Below are 15814 nucleotides of genomic sequence, written 5' to 3' on the forward strand. Positions count from 1 at the left end.
ATATATATATATATATATATATATATATATATATATATATATATATATATATATATATATATATATATATATATATATATATATATATTGTGTGTGTGTGTGTGTGTGTGTATGTGTGTATATATATGTATATGTATACGTCTTGTTTTTTTTCTCTTTATTAGGCATAAATATACTCAACACTTGATGACAAGAGAGCAAGCTAGATATAAATGTATTTTTTTAAAAAATATTGAAATGTAATAGAAAGAAATCCACAACTGAAAATAACGAAAACAAGTATAAATTTGCTTTAAAAACAGAGGAAGTTAAAAATGAACAAGAAAAAGAAAAGTCTGTTAAGAAAGCCATCCTGGAAGGGAATATTTTTTTTATTATTCTGTGAAAGGCCAGGAGAGAGATGATAAGGTGGGCTTCTCTCAGAACGGAGTTGAAGAGTCAAGTATAGCCAGCAATCCTTTGAGTAAATGCTTCTTTGTGAATCAATGGACTGAATCAGATGACGAGAGAGAATAGCAATAGCAATAACAACCAGACTTATATATCACCCCATAGTGCTTTAAAGCGCTCTCTGGGTGGTTAACAATGTAAAAGCATTATTTGCATATTGCCTGGACCCTCATTTTATCGACCTTGGAAGGATGGAAGGCTGAGGCAACCTTGAGCCCGCCTGGATCAAACTCCAAGCTGTGGGCAGAGTTTGCCTGCAATACTGCACTTTAAGCACTGTGCCATCAAGGGTCCTTGAGAAAGTTGTGAATGGGACAAGAACATCTACTTTTGAGGTAGTGAAATTTAAAAGTTGAAATAGTTTTGTTTTGTTCACAGGCTACAGTTGGAAAATACTGATAGTTTTATTACATGAAGATAATATAAGAACGGGGTATTAAATTTACAGGCTTATGAGAATATCACTTTTCAAGGTTGAAGTAGAATACTTCCTCCAACACAAAGAATATAATGGAAGGAAAAACAGATCAAGAGTTTTCTTTTCACACTGATCTATCTCATAAAGACACAAAAATGTGTTTAATATATACACTGCTTTTAAATTCTACTCTTGGTACACAAATGATGTTCCTGATAGCAATACAAAAAAATATCTGCTATTCATTTTCACTATCTGACTTGTGGGAACCCCCATCTGAGCACATATACAATACTTATTCAAGACTGAATTAAAAGGATCTTGGGCAGATTCTATGCTATATGAAATACAGAAAAAAACAATATTATATCAACTCAAGTGGGAAAAATGCAAGGCTTACTTTACTGTATAAGAATAGTTTTGAGGGAAGAGGATTTATTAGATTGCAATCTTCTGCTATGCATGGAGAAGTTTGTTTATGAGTTCTGCCAGGAGATATTCAGCAAGGAAAGACGTGAGGAATAGTATTTCCCCAAACAAGGCAAGGAGAAGGAAGGTGTTGGAGTACTGTATAGTGCAGAAAGAGGTAGTTTCAGAGGCACACGGATGGCCATTTCCATATTTGACCTGGAATCCAAAAAGATTTTAAGAAGAACTGCAAGCCCATAGTCAGACATGATCTACAAAGCCTTTGAATCTACTCCCTTCTCGAACCCACATCCTTTCCTCTTAAAGATAAAGGTTTCCCCTATCCAGTCATGTCTGACTCTAGGGGTTGGTGATCATCTCTGTTTCTTAGCCGAGGGAGCCAGCATTGTCCAAAGACATTTCCGTGGTCATGTGGCTAGTATGACTCTATGCTGAGATGCATGGAATGCTATTTTCCTCTTAAGGCACGCCTTTATTCAATGTAGGGGAGCTAGTGAATGGCTGGCTCCCTGCCTCTCCTGCATGAAGATGTTATTTAGGCCAAGGGATGAGCCTTTATGCACAGGGACTGTGGTGCTTAATGAAAAAGGCTTCTTTTCTTTATAGAACAACCCGAATATTCCATTGGGTTCACTCTTTCTGGCTGAGAATAATCTGGCCCCACATCGGATCTAGTTCTCATCCTGCTCTATTGTTTGTCATAAGAAAATAACATTTCTGAGATTTTCGATTCCAGGGATTATTGGGGACCAGCTAATTACAGATAGTCCTCAACTTATATCCACCCATTTAGTGATCATTCAAAATGATGACAGTGTTGAAAAATAAACCAACTTTACCATATATTGTTTTATTTTGCAACAAACGTGAAGTTTAGTCCTTTCAAATAAGGTGCTAAAATGTATTTTTTTAATCCATTGTGACAAAGTTTTAACAAACATCTTTTGTAAATCCAATATAGGAAAAATATGCAGCTCAATCTCTTAGTTTGCTATTTGTATCTTTCTTTTAATTATAAAGACATCAGCCAGGGTTTTTTTGCATATCCAGTCTAGTATCTTTTTCCATATAATTCTTGCAGCCTGTCATTTTTAAATACACTTTTAGATTAGACAGGTGCTCACACTTGCAACTGTTGCAATGTCCCTGCGGTCATGTGCTTGAGATTTGCAACCTTCCCAGCCAGCTTCGGACAAGCAGTCAATGGGGAAAGCCAGATTCACTTAAGGTCTGTGCAAAAAAAGTTGTAAAATCAGGCACCGTCATGAGCTTGGTTGTTTGCTTGTAGATGTTTCATTACCCAGCTAGGTAACATCATCAGTGTTAGTGAATGTAGGGTTTGCTCCCTGTTTATATACAGTAGCTTGCCCCGCCAGTGTTGGTTGGGGTGTGTATTTATTCTCAGTAGTTCCTTGATTAGAATATTGGGATGTACACCCAGTAGCATTGAAGATGTTAACCAGTTGGATGATGAAATGTCTGCAAGCAAACAATCAAGCTCAGAGAGCAGCAAAGATTCCAATTTTTGCCCTCCTTTACTGTATGTCCTTGAAAATATAGGGATGATGGTGCAGGAGGGGAAAAAGGAAATTCATCACATATGGATGTTCTCTTTTATTGGTTACTATTGGCTGGTTACTTATAGGACAAAATGTGTTTGAACTATGGGGAATCTGGCTTATGGGTTGTTCACTCTTGCAATGAGAAAAAAAATGCTTCTGTTTAATTTAGTTCCTTTGAAGTATTCAGAGCATGAAATACTCTGGGGTACATGAAAAAACTGCAGAGTAAACCAAAACCTTTAAATCCTACGAAGGGAACTATAAGATTGAACTAACACCATTTACTGCAGCTTAATACAAATGTGTTCATAATTAACTGGAAAAAAAAACAGAACTAGATGACGCAAAGTCTTCATTCTCTTTGAGAAGCTAAGGAAAATATCAGCCTGAATTTTTCTTTTCTTTTTCTTTTTTTGTATTTCAGCTTATTTTGTATGTTGTAAAAATCACAGATAAAGGGCTATAAAAATAAATACAAAGAGAATAAATCAGCAACCTTTTACACTGGACCTGAGCTAGCATTCTGTTGTGAGTTTTGTGTACTTTCTAAAGCCAAAAGGGGATAAAAAGGGGTATAAAATATAAGATCTAAAACCAATTGCATGCTTCTCGGAAGTTATCAAAATTCAGTAATTTCACATCATCGAACATTTGTTATTCCACATCTCTAATTATCTAAACCACAATCCCATTTAATTAAATCTTTGGGGGCAAATTATTCCTAATATATGTTACTTTTGACATTCTAATATTAATTAAAGCAAACAGTGGAGATCATTTCCAATAAAGATAATAAGTAAAAGGAGGCAGGACACTTTCCCATCCACTGTTTTTCCTTTGTAACTTCTATTGGTCCCCAAGTTATGAGGGGAGTGGGAGAGTGACAAATTACAAAATGTGATGGCATCATGCAAAAGCTTCAATTTATCTATTTTTCATACATTGAGGTGAAAATACATGCGGTTCTCACATGTACATAATTCCACATGTAATAATATGTGGAAGCACGATAAGGGGTGGGAGGGGTGGAGGGAAGAGCCTTGGCTTCTGAATTCATTCTTCTGACTGGGTGGATAAAAGGCAAATGTCTCAGAATGGACCTTCCTTATTTTCTTGGACTATAAAAGCAGGGGGAGAAATGTACTTTTAGACTTGCTAGATTCTCTTAATGTAGCCAAAGTCAATGACTGATTGACATAGGATGGAGTTGCTTGTTACCATTTTATCCCAGAATTATTTTCTTCTACTTCTCAGTACAGCCGACAACCCTAGAATTTCCTGGGAAATTCAAGTATTAATTATTAATTATCTGTTTCAGTGAATCTTGTTTTTTTGAAAGATCAGCCAAGCGTGTTGTCCAGTTTGTCATCTAGTCACTCCGCTCTGAGATGCTTATGAAAAATGAGTTGCAGGTTGCCTTTCAGAAAAGCATCCTAACGGAAAGGCCTGCCCTGTGCACTGCGTGGGAAAAGCAGCATTTTAGTGCAGAGCTTTTTGAGTGATTTTTTTTTTTACACTTAATAAGAACACATAGAAAATGTTTATGCTTGCAACATCTCATAAAAGGCTGAGGCTTTCTGCACAACTTCTAATTTCCAGAATGGTTTGTGTGAATGTCCCAGGAGCCCTTTTGCAGAACATCCTGCTTCTGTTTTGGGACGCACAAACATCCATAAGGCAGCTTTTGAAAATGCAAATTCCTCCAATCTCAGATGTCTTTTAAATTGCAGTGACTGCTCTCTGAATGTAACTTTCAATAATGTACCTTTGGTCAGGTTTCCCTCCCCCACTTGCAACTTTTAATTGGCAAGAGAAGTGTTACTCGATTTTATTTGGTGTTGCTATTTACCCCGTCACTAAGTCTGGTGGAAGCAAAATGTCTAACTCATTCCTTTTTTTAAAAAGAAATAATAATAATGTAGGGATAAGCTCAATACTGTGTTTTGTTTTGTTTTTAACCAAGGAGCTAAGATTGCTTGAAAGAATAAAATGTGCAGAAATACATGTTTGGGACAAAGGGCCTTGGCAGGGAAGGAAATTTGACATAAGACGCTCTGTAGTTAGAAAAAATGTAGTTGCTAAAGCTAGACTTCATCAGTATGCATATTAATAATCGATAAGGAACACTACATGCTGCATACCAATCTCATTCAATTTGATATGATATGTCTGATTAAAACTAGGGCACATATAGTTATAAAGAAACAAACTTTTTCAGGCTTCCACATAAGGCTGAACAAAAACAACATTTATTGAGGTTTTTAATTACTTCAGGAAATTAACTCAATAGAGTGAAGGCAACCCTTAAAGTAGTGATATCTTTTTTGGGAGGGGGCTTCTGTGGGAAGATTTAAACTAGTTTTAAAACAGCTCCATTTTTTAATTCATAATGCATTATTTGTGTGTGTGTGTGTGTGTGTGTGTGTGTGTGTTTGTTTACATATTTCATAGTTAAAAATAAATTTTAAAAAACCCCTGGAGTCAAGAGCTCCAGCTTAGTTCCTCAGCCTCTCTAATTTTCATTTATTTATATAGCACTTGAAGCAGTTTCAGGCCTCATGTAAGTAGTACAAGACAAAAAAAGAGTTTATGTTTAGGGAGAGGAAAAAAATTGAAGGAAATTTAAATATGAAATTAAATTGAGCGAAGATGAAAAACTGGGCCTATGAGAAGTTGGTCTGTTGAAATATTGTCCAAGATAGGCACAAAACCAGATGTTATCAGGAAGGAGAGAGGTGGGAGTATGGGGGAAGGAAAGAAAAGGGAGACAAGAAGAAAAGAACAGAGAAGGAATTCTTGAAGCACTGAGTGCGCAAGTATCTCATGATACCCGTCTGTAAGGCACAGATAAGGCCTCCATCTTATTACAAGCTTGCCTGGATGGAGATACACAGAGAGACCTTTACTATTCTGATATTTAGAATTAATGAACCCTAAAAAGTACACCCGTCTCAGACAACCAAGGACTTTTAAACTGAATTTTCAGAAGGGTGCCTGAAATTCAGCTTAACTTGGATAGTTTCTGTTTTGCCTTTCATGCTTCACAAAATTGTCTATGCTTTCCCTCCCAAGACAGACCAGATAAGATAACCTTTATTGTCATTTTTTTACTGTGGGCACACTGGCACACATTAAAAATGAAATTCTGTTGGCTGCTCTCAAAACACACATATAGACATGCTATATACATACATATGTATATACTACTCCCTTACATACAAATACATATAAATATTAATCACTGTCCATCTTGAATACATAGTGGAAAGAGGAAGCTTGAGAGTTCACAAGGTTGATATTGTATGGAACAAATCTGTGACTGAATCTGGATATTTTGCTTTGGATACCATGAAGCCTCCTCCCAGAAGGTAACAAGGAAAACAGGTGGTATTATTATTATTATTATTATTATTATTATTATTATTATTATTATTATTATTATTATTATTATTATTATATTTTATTGATTTTTTACAATAACAATCTCTAGTGCTTAGCAAACAGTGTGTTGTCTGGGTTCATATATTTAAAAACAACCAATAATAATTAATTTCTATAATTAATCAATATGTTAGTCAATGATGTATTTTCTTGATCTTCTCTTCTTCCAGTAGTATTATCCTTTTGTCTGCATTAAACAAATATAATTCTTAGTACTTTTGATACATACAAGGTTGAATATAAACATTTTTCTAATATTTGTACAACTAACAATAACATCAACGTATAACATCTTTTTTAATCAGCTTATATTTCAATTGTATTTATAAAAGTCATGTTATTAAGTCATTATGTGTCCTGTTTTCAAGATTCTTATTTAAGCTTAATTTCCCCACTATATTCAAACCACTCTTATCTGTCATAATTTTCTCAAAATTAATTACCTTTAAATATCCAAACTTTTCATTTACATACACCATCCCAATATTTTTACATTTCATATATCGTAAAAAGCATTATAGTACTTATATATTGTTTTGAAGTCCTGGAAGATAAAACATCTCTTTTATTTCCTCTGTTGTAGTAACATCTTGCAGATTTTCTTTTATTTGTATTAAGTTATAGTTCTCTTTATTTGTAGCTTCCATATTTAAATCACTTTCCTCTAGTTTATGTTCTTTATCTGATTTGTTTGTTCATTGTTTATTGTCATTTTTGGAGAGTTTTTTAATTTTAAGTTTAAGTTAGATATGCTCATTTATGTCATCAAAGTTGTTTTTAATCTCCTCATGATTTGAAACAATTGTCATTTGAATCTGTCGCAGCGTTGCATACATTTTCTCCTGAAATGTATTTGCTTTATCTTGAGTCATTGCTCCTCCAGATCTCTGATGTTCCAGGCTGAGGTCTTCAGGAGGGAGTATTAAGTGTGGTTTCCTGTCACTTTTAGGTAAATGTACAACATCCATTTTGTCTTCTCCCTCTAAATAGTTTTTTACCAGTACCATAGTCTCTTTGATTAGCCTTATCAAACCAGCCATCTAAAATATAAACAACCAAATTTTATGTAGTTATCTTTATATGTGGTCTTATAATCCAATATGTTTCCAATTATCAAAACCACTGAAAGCAGTATTTTGTAACAGTTCTTCTATTCAGGGGTCTTACAATTATCAGCCAGCCAAGATTTCAGTCCAGAATGTTTAACCACCTGAAAGCTTTCCAGTAACTTCCCCCCTGGAAGATTAGCCAAAAGTCAAAGTTTTTCTTTTTCTGCAAACAGTTCTTGGGCTTGAAAATCACAGCTCAGTATATTTATAATCCCAGAAGGTCAACAGTTACTAAACAAATATAGTTCTCACTCTGTAGTAAACAGCCCAGTGTATTTTCTTTCCTTTGTTCCCAGCTGTTTTCTGTTTAGTTAGAAATCACTGATATTTAAAGGAACAAGTTATTCTCTATTTCTGGGTGTCTTGCCAATTTCAAGTCGATGCAGCTATAGTTTTATACTCTAATGCTCCACTAGATGTCAGTAGCTATTCATTTTCCAACTTTTAAAGCAGAGGATTATTTTCTTTTGATTTCATCAATACTCTTTCAGATGTAAAATTTTAAAAAATTTCATGGTTTTCAGATTTATCCAGACTGTAGTATTATTAACCTCATTTCATTATATTTCTGTTCCCCATAAAATTTAATTCGCCACTTCTGTCTATGGGAGGGTGGGGGTGTAGTCTGGGAATCAAATACAAAATAGGAGATCAAACCTCTCACCCAGTTCCAAGCATGCTGTTTACCATTGTTCTGGTTAGTGCCTTTGGACTTCGGCTGCTGGTAGCTTGGGCTGGTCACCAAGGTGTGGCCAGCCTTTTTCCTGTCAGGTTGGAGGGCTTCCCCTGGATCGAGCGGATTGACTGCCATCGTTCCATGATCATTGGGGTGCCCCTCCTTCTTTGTCGCCTCTCCGGGGCAACTTTAGATCCATTTTAGGGTCCCCAGGCAGGGCGAAATCAGCCGAGGGGTGCGGAGCTCTGCAATCTCACGGCCGCGTCACTACAATGTAAAACCGGAAGTCCAAAAAAACAGGTCTCGAAGAGGATGTGCAGTGTCCCAGACAATCCTGCAGACCCTGCTCAAGCAACATTTATACGCTATGTCCTGGATGGAAGGAAGTGAACTGCCAATAATCTTTTCTGCCATCCTCACCACTCTTTGCACCGCCTATCTGTCTGAAGCAGTGATGCTTCCAAACCAGACTGTAATGTAATGTGACAGGATGCTCTTGATCGTCCCTCTATAGAAAGTGGTAAGGACAGGGGAAGAAAATGTACTTTTCTCATGCGAAGCAGAACATGCAGGTGCTACTGTGCCAGCTTCACCAGTGTCTCGCTGTTGAGTGACCAAGCCACTTATGGTTAGTTGCACACTCAGAAATTTGATGCTGGTAAACATCTCCACAGGTGAATCATCAATGCACAGAGGAGTGTGACTGTGCCTGCCTTTTCTGAAATTGACAATGATCTCTTTAGTTTTTCCAACATTTAAAACTAGGCTATTTTTATTATACCAGTTCACAAACCCTCTACCTCCTTGTGGTAAGCACCCTCATTGTCATCTTGAATAAGGCCCACTACTGTTGTATCATCTGCATACTTCACAATATGGTTGGTGGCAAACCTTGCACAACAGTCATGGATCAACAGAGTGAAAAACAGCGGACTTAGGAAGCAGCCTTGAAGAGAACCTGTGCTCAAGAAAATGGTGTTAGAAATATTAGTCCCAACTTGCACATACTGGGGCCTGTCAATAAGAAAATCAAGAATCCAGTTGCACAAAGCAGTATTAAAGCCTAAAAGGCCCAGTTTGTCTACTAGATGCTAAGGAAGAATTGTATTAAAGGAAGTTGACAAACAACAAATGCACATGAGTATTTCTTTTCTCTAAGTGTTCCAAGCTCAGATGGGGAACAGAAGAAATAGCATCCTCTGTAGAGCGATTTGGATGGTAAGCAAACTGAAGCAAGTCAAATGCTGGAAGGAGGCTAGATACAATAATGTCCTTACCAGCCTCTCAAAACATTTCATAATGATGGATGTTAAGTGCAACCAGACAGTAATCATTGAGAGCCGTAATTATAGACTTTTTTGGCACTGGCAAAATAATGGCCATCTTAAAACACGATGGGACCACTGCCTGCTGCAACGAAAGATTGAAAATATCTGTAAGAACAGAAGCCAACTCATCTGCACATTCCCTAAGAACACGCCCAGGGATATTATCTGGGCCTGCTGCCTTCCGAATGTTAACATTCTGCAATATCCTCCGGACAGGCAGAAATATACATGCAAGTACTCAGCAAAACAGAAAGGAACCCATCATTTTTTATCCATTAACCCGTGCCTTTGATCATGTATCTCAGTATAAAATGAATTCTTGACATGAATCCCTGACACTTAGAGGATATTTGTTTAATTTCTATGCAGCCCATTTCGCGGTCATGCGCCTTAAAATATGTGAGATGAGAATTTAAAGATTGAATTTGATAACAGAGATTTAGTCATAGAACTTTTTTTACATACCAGTTGCCAAGCATCCAAATTTTGATCACCTGACCATGGGAATGCTGCAACCGTTGTAAATCTGAAGAATGGTCATAAATCACTTTTTCCAGTGCCGTTGTAACTTCAAAAAGTCACTAAACACATGATTGTAAGTTGAAGACTACCTGTACACAGAAACTCAAAGGCTTAGGACAGTGGTGGCGAACCTATGGCACAGGTGCCAGAGGTGACACTCAGAGCCCTCTCTATGGGCACGCGCGCTGTCGCCCCAGTCCTAGGCTTTCAGCTGGGTTTTATAAAACCTTTTCACTTTAGGCCTCTGCCGCCGTGTGCAAAAAAAAAAGAAAAAAGATTCAATCAGTCAATTTCAACTTCTCGTGGAAAAAAAAAGGTCTTGCAAAGTTGGAATTGATTGATTGAACTTTTTAGTCCCACCCAATCTGACATTACCACCACAGCCACGCCCACCCAATGGGCCACCCCCCAATTGGCCACCCCCACCTGGCACTCGACGATGCATAAGTGGGTTTTGGGTTGCAGTTTGGGTACTCGGTCTCTAAAAGGTTCGCCATCACTGGCTTAGGATGAAATCCAGCTCAATTAAAACTGCAAGGAATTTTGCCTAAAAATGCTAAATGTCTGGAGTTGGCAGCTATTTTAAGACAGCATCTCCAATAAAAAGAAAAGGGGGGGCAAGTGCTCATGGAATTATCTGCCTGATGATAGAGCCTTTCCAGGTGAAGTAAATCCTGATTTGGTAGACTTGAGATAAAAAAACAAACACATTTTTCATTCAAATTTCACCACCATTTGACGGACTGTTTGTTTATTAAATGAAGTTTTTGACTGAAAAGTATGGCACTTACATCAAATGCATCATTTACAAATGGTGTAAATGGATGCAAGTGATTAAATTCAGATTAAGGAATGTTTAAAATTTATTTAATAGATACTTCCTCCTCCAAACGGTCCATTAAATCAAGGCTTATTTTAGAATACTGTTGGCACACAACCCTTCAGAACTAAAGATGCAAAAGATATCCACCTGAATCTAATGCTCTTTTACACTGAAATTGTTTCATCCAAACAAAGCAAAGCACAGCAAAAAGGTGCTTAAATGAATCATGTTCTCTGGCATCTGCCTTTCTAAATCCATACCTTTAAAAACATGGGAAAAAAACAGTACAAATTGGAATGGTGCATAAGAAGTAATTGGCAGCCAGTCAGAGTTCAATATAAGATTAAGTGGCTATCTAAATGTTTTAAATAAATAAAGAAAAAGAGATAGCTAGATGGATGGATGGATGGATGGATGGATGGATGGATGGATGGATAGATAGATAGATAGAACGTCAGATGATGTTCTGCATGAATAAATCTGGAAAGACCATAGAAAAAGCCATATGTGTTAGTTTAGTAACATTATTAAAATGTTCCTTTTCAAAATAAGGGGAATGGAATAAAATGCAAGATGCAGCATTCAGTCCAAAGTTAAACTAATCCCCATGTACATTATCTGTACTATCAGGACTATTTATCCATCTTGAGGACTGGTCACATTTAGAAATGGAAATAAATCTCTTTTGGTTCTATGTTATGTGGATGTTAGCATGAGAAAGAAAACGCACGTGAAAAGAAAACAGGAGGCTCTTATAAAGAATATGTGCATGACAAATATATTTCTTTTATACTGAGTAGGTAATAAGCTATAATAATCATATGCCTATAAATAACATTAAACAAGATGTAGGAGCAGGAAATGTATAGATCATGTCCTTTAATATCCACAGGCATATGAATTTGTTTTCAATGTATTTTGTGAAAGTTGCGTGTCTGTGTGTGCATGAACATTTGTATGTAATGAATAGATGTATATAGTATATATACATATATATGTGTGTGTGTGTGTGTGTGTGTATGTGTGTGTATGTAGTGATAACCTAAATTGATGCCTTTCCCTTAAAACTAAATAATTACAAAAGGTATGCAATAGCCTGTGAAGCCGATGAAGGCTTTTTACAGTGTAGACTGAAAATAACCCACCAGCGCATGCTGTGTCAGGGCATCTTTAAATAGCAAAGGCTTTGGGCCAAGATCAAATGTATAATTTGATACAACTTCTCTTGGGTGGTGATCATCCCAGAGTCACAAAAGAAGGGCTCAACTATCTTTTCAGAGTTGCTTTCCATTTCTAATGACATGACACTGCCAGCATCCTGTTTGTCAGAGAAAAAAATGACATGCTGCTGCAATCTGTGGTTCCTTTTTTTTTTTTTTAACTTGAGAGGAAAATTCTCTCTGCAGGTAAATATTTATTTGCTTTCTCTGCACATATCCAGTGCATATTGCATTGTGATCATTCACATGCAGATAAACAAAATTGTTCTGTGTTGCATAATAACAAAAGAACCCCATTTTTATAGGTCTTATATGTTAGGTAATCAGCTTCAGAGATAATCAAAGATTAACTTTTAAATGGATGCTGTTCAGAAAGATTCTCAGTCTTAAATCAGCTTTCCTGCATTAAACCTTTATCTTTAATCCTCAGCTGCAAGTAATTTTATATTTAGATAAAATTGAAAACCACAAACATTTAACATAATCAGATGACAATATCTACAATCTCCCTCCCCACCACCACTTTTTTTTTTGCTTGGTTGAGACTTTTTTGGGAGAAAAAAAGCAATTATTTGGAGCCTTTTTTTGTATTTGTTTGTTTTCAGGTAACAGAACATTATCACTAGAAATAATTAATAACTGACAGGATTACATGCTCTTACTTATTGCACTTTAAAAATAGATATATAGTAATGGAGGCAGCTCCCTAATGTGCAGATCCAACTCAGAAAAGCATCATATTATGTGAAGTATTTCAGCTACATCAGCCAATGTGCTATAGTGGAATCTCCTCTCCATACTCTTAGAACTTATATAGTCATAGGGCTGGAAGGGACCTTAGGGTCTTCTAGTCCAATCCCTTGCTCAAGCCAGGAGACCTTATACTATTCTGGACAATTGGTTGTCCACTCTATTTTTTGAAAACCTCCAGCAATGGAGCACCCATAACTCCAGAAGGCAAGCTATTGCGTTGATTAATTGTACTGACTGTCAAAAAAATTCTACTTACTTCCAGGTTGGGTCTCTCTTTAACAAGCTACCATCTTGTTACATAATTTGTATGCTTTGCAGTCTGGGGCTATACATCCAAAAGATCAGAATACAGATGTTAAAGACCTCATGATGGAAGCTTATTAGGAGAAAACACATCTGTGGAATCTTCCTATGGTGTCCTTGCATGATCTAGCAGGTGAGGTTAGAGCAGAGGTCTCCAACCTTTTTGATTTGGCAGCCTGGAAAGGGAGACAGGCACTGTTACGTGCACACAAATGGGCCACACGTGAGCGCATGCACACATGCAAATGGCCACATGTGTGCATGCGCTCACGTGTGTTTGTATTAAAATGCAAATGGCCACATGTGTGCACACGTGTGTTTGTATTAAAATGCAAATGTGCGCTCACGTGTGTTTGTATTAAAATGCAAATGTGCACTCACGTGTGTTTGTATTAAAATGCAAATGGCCACATGTGTGCACATGCAAATGGGGCCGTGCGGGTGCTAGCGCTGGCGGGATGCTATGGGCAGCACTAGTGCCAGTGGAACACTCGGGGGTGAGGGGGTGCTAGTGCTGGTGGAATGCTTGGGGTGGCGCTAGCACCAGGGGGACACTTGGGGTCGGGATTGTGCTAGCGCCATGGGATGTTCTGGGCAGCACTAGCGTGAGTGTGGGGGGGTGAGTGCATGCGCATGTGCATGTGTGAGCATGCACTGGCCATCCCTTCACATGGCCCAGTGGCCAAGCGGCCGCGGCCCACAGGTTGGGGACCCCTGGGTTAGAGGAAACCCTGGTATTGCATGATTACAAGAAAGAGATGACAAGTTACTTTTACAAAGTCTTTAATGCATAATTCTAAAATAACCGCCATTATTTTCCAATGATTTCTGTGTGCTTCAAAATGTTATCAGTGAGCAGTGAGCAGATGAAGAATGGAGCAGATGAAGAATGGAGGAATTGATTTTTCTTTGCAACTTGTACAAACCTGAAAAAGTCACTGAGTCAAGGCTGAAATACTACTCCTATAGTTTTGTGGTCTCATGTGTAGGCTGCAAAATGAGCAGAGTGATTTTGAGAGACAGTGGTAAAACCCACAAAATTCCAACTACTCAAAACTTCTTGGCCCAGAATCTCTAATAACTTTCTAGAGAATCTCCTATCTCTAGAAATTAAATGTTTGGCCCATTTGGTCATAATATTATAGGTATATATAAAAGTATATAAATTTAATAAATAAATAAATAATATTCAGGATGATAATATGGTTGGAAACAATTGTGAAGAATTCTGATACTGCAGTGTAAATTCGCTCCAACATATACCCCAGGATCCTGTAGCAGAAATGCAATAGAAAGTTTGACAACCAACACACTAGAATGATGCAAATATGCTTGGCATGTTGAGTTTACCTTTAAAGTCACACCATCAATTTAAACTCACAGTTCCATTAAAAAGACAATTAAAAGACAATTAGAATCATTCCAAGTGTCAGTATCATTGCTGAGCTTCCCCGATGATGAGTTTATTCTAATTGCATTTAAATTACAATTCCATTAAATTGTGCATTATTCATACATGCTGCTATGCCAAGAGATCAAGACAAAATAAATGTAGGAAACCACAGAGAAACTGTAAAACAGTTGCAATTATATTGCTGGAGGTTATTAAATATCACCTAGTCCATATTGCTATGGGGTATTAAAATGAAACTACAAAACAGAAAACAAGCTAGCACAAACAATATTATATTACTGACACTCCTGTGCAATCCACTGCAGCACTAATTAAAGATCAGCTGAGAGCTACTTTCAAATGGAAGTACTGAAGATGGTTCTGCTCTGCTAAAATTCAGAGTGGTTATATCACTGATTGTAGCAGAATTTATTTGTTTTATTTAAAACATTTATATAGCTGTCCATCTTATAACCAACTCTGGGGCAGCTCCCAAGCCAGATTTTATTCATTGGTTTTAATTTAAGAGACCACATATCCACATAGTCTTGTTTTAAATGTTGAGATCCCATCCCTTTTTATTTGATGAAATAGTAAGTATACTGTATGCAGGGACTACTGAATCCAGTCTCTGGCTCCCCCGGAACAACAGAATTGCTGTAAAAACAAAAAACAAAAAAAACAACTCACAAAACTGTGTGCACCTGCAGCATTGACTATGGGCTATATAACAAAGAATTCCTGACACCATGCGGTACAATATTTTCATTCAAGCTAGGAATATGTATGCAGAAATCCTCAGCTAGACAGGAAAATTGCCTTTTAACTCATGGCAGCTTTTTCAAATATAGAATGACAAAGGTTCAATTTACTTTTTGCTTCATAGAAATTGCAGTTTGTTTATTTCCTGAATTTATTCCTGTTCAATATTACATGCTAACTTCATTTAACCTATCAATTACACATTGTTCTTTCACATTAGTTGTCACTGCAGGAAAACCCAGGGTGGTCTTGAAATAAAATCTAACTCCAATAGTTAAAAGAGAAAAATATTGAAGGCAATCTTAACACTGACAATACACTGAGGGCCTTTATCACCTTACTATATATATATATATATAGTTGTGGACTCGGTAGAAGGAAGACTAGCTCTACGCCATTTCCAACGCCAAACGCTACGGGCCCTCATTAGCGACCTGCACAGACGCACGAGCGCATTAAAGGACACCATTCAAAACTGCCAACAACACTGCCGCATGAAGCTTACAGACCAGCACTTCCACATGCTGAAACAGCATATCCGTTATGCCTCGGAGAATATGAACCGGCGCGCTACGGATAGACTTAGGAATAAGAACGAGAGACTTCGTGCTTTGAATGGAGATAT

General features: G+C 37.1%; 1 protein-coding gene across 1 annotated transcript in view; it reads right to left on the minus strand.

Annotated features, from left to right (window-relative positions):
* The window catches only part of CA10 (carbonic anhydrase 10), a 346258-nt gene that overhangs the window by 133092 nt on the left and 197352 nt on the right, over positions 1-15814 (minus strand). The gene's annotated exons all lie outside the window — the stretch shown is intronic.

The sequence above is a fragment of the Protobothrops mucrosquamatus genome, unplaced genomic scaffold, assembly GCF_001527695.2.
Source record: "Protobothrops mucrosquamatus isolate PMUCROS unplaced genomic scaffold, P.Mucros_1.0 scaffold596, whole genome shotgun sequence".
NCBI lineage: Eukaryota > Metazoa > Chordata > Lepidosauria > Squamata > Viperidae > Protobothrops > Protobothrops mucrosquamatus.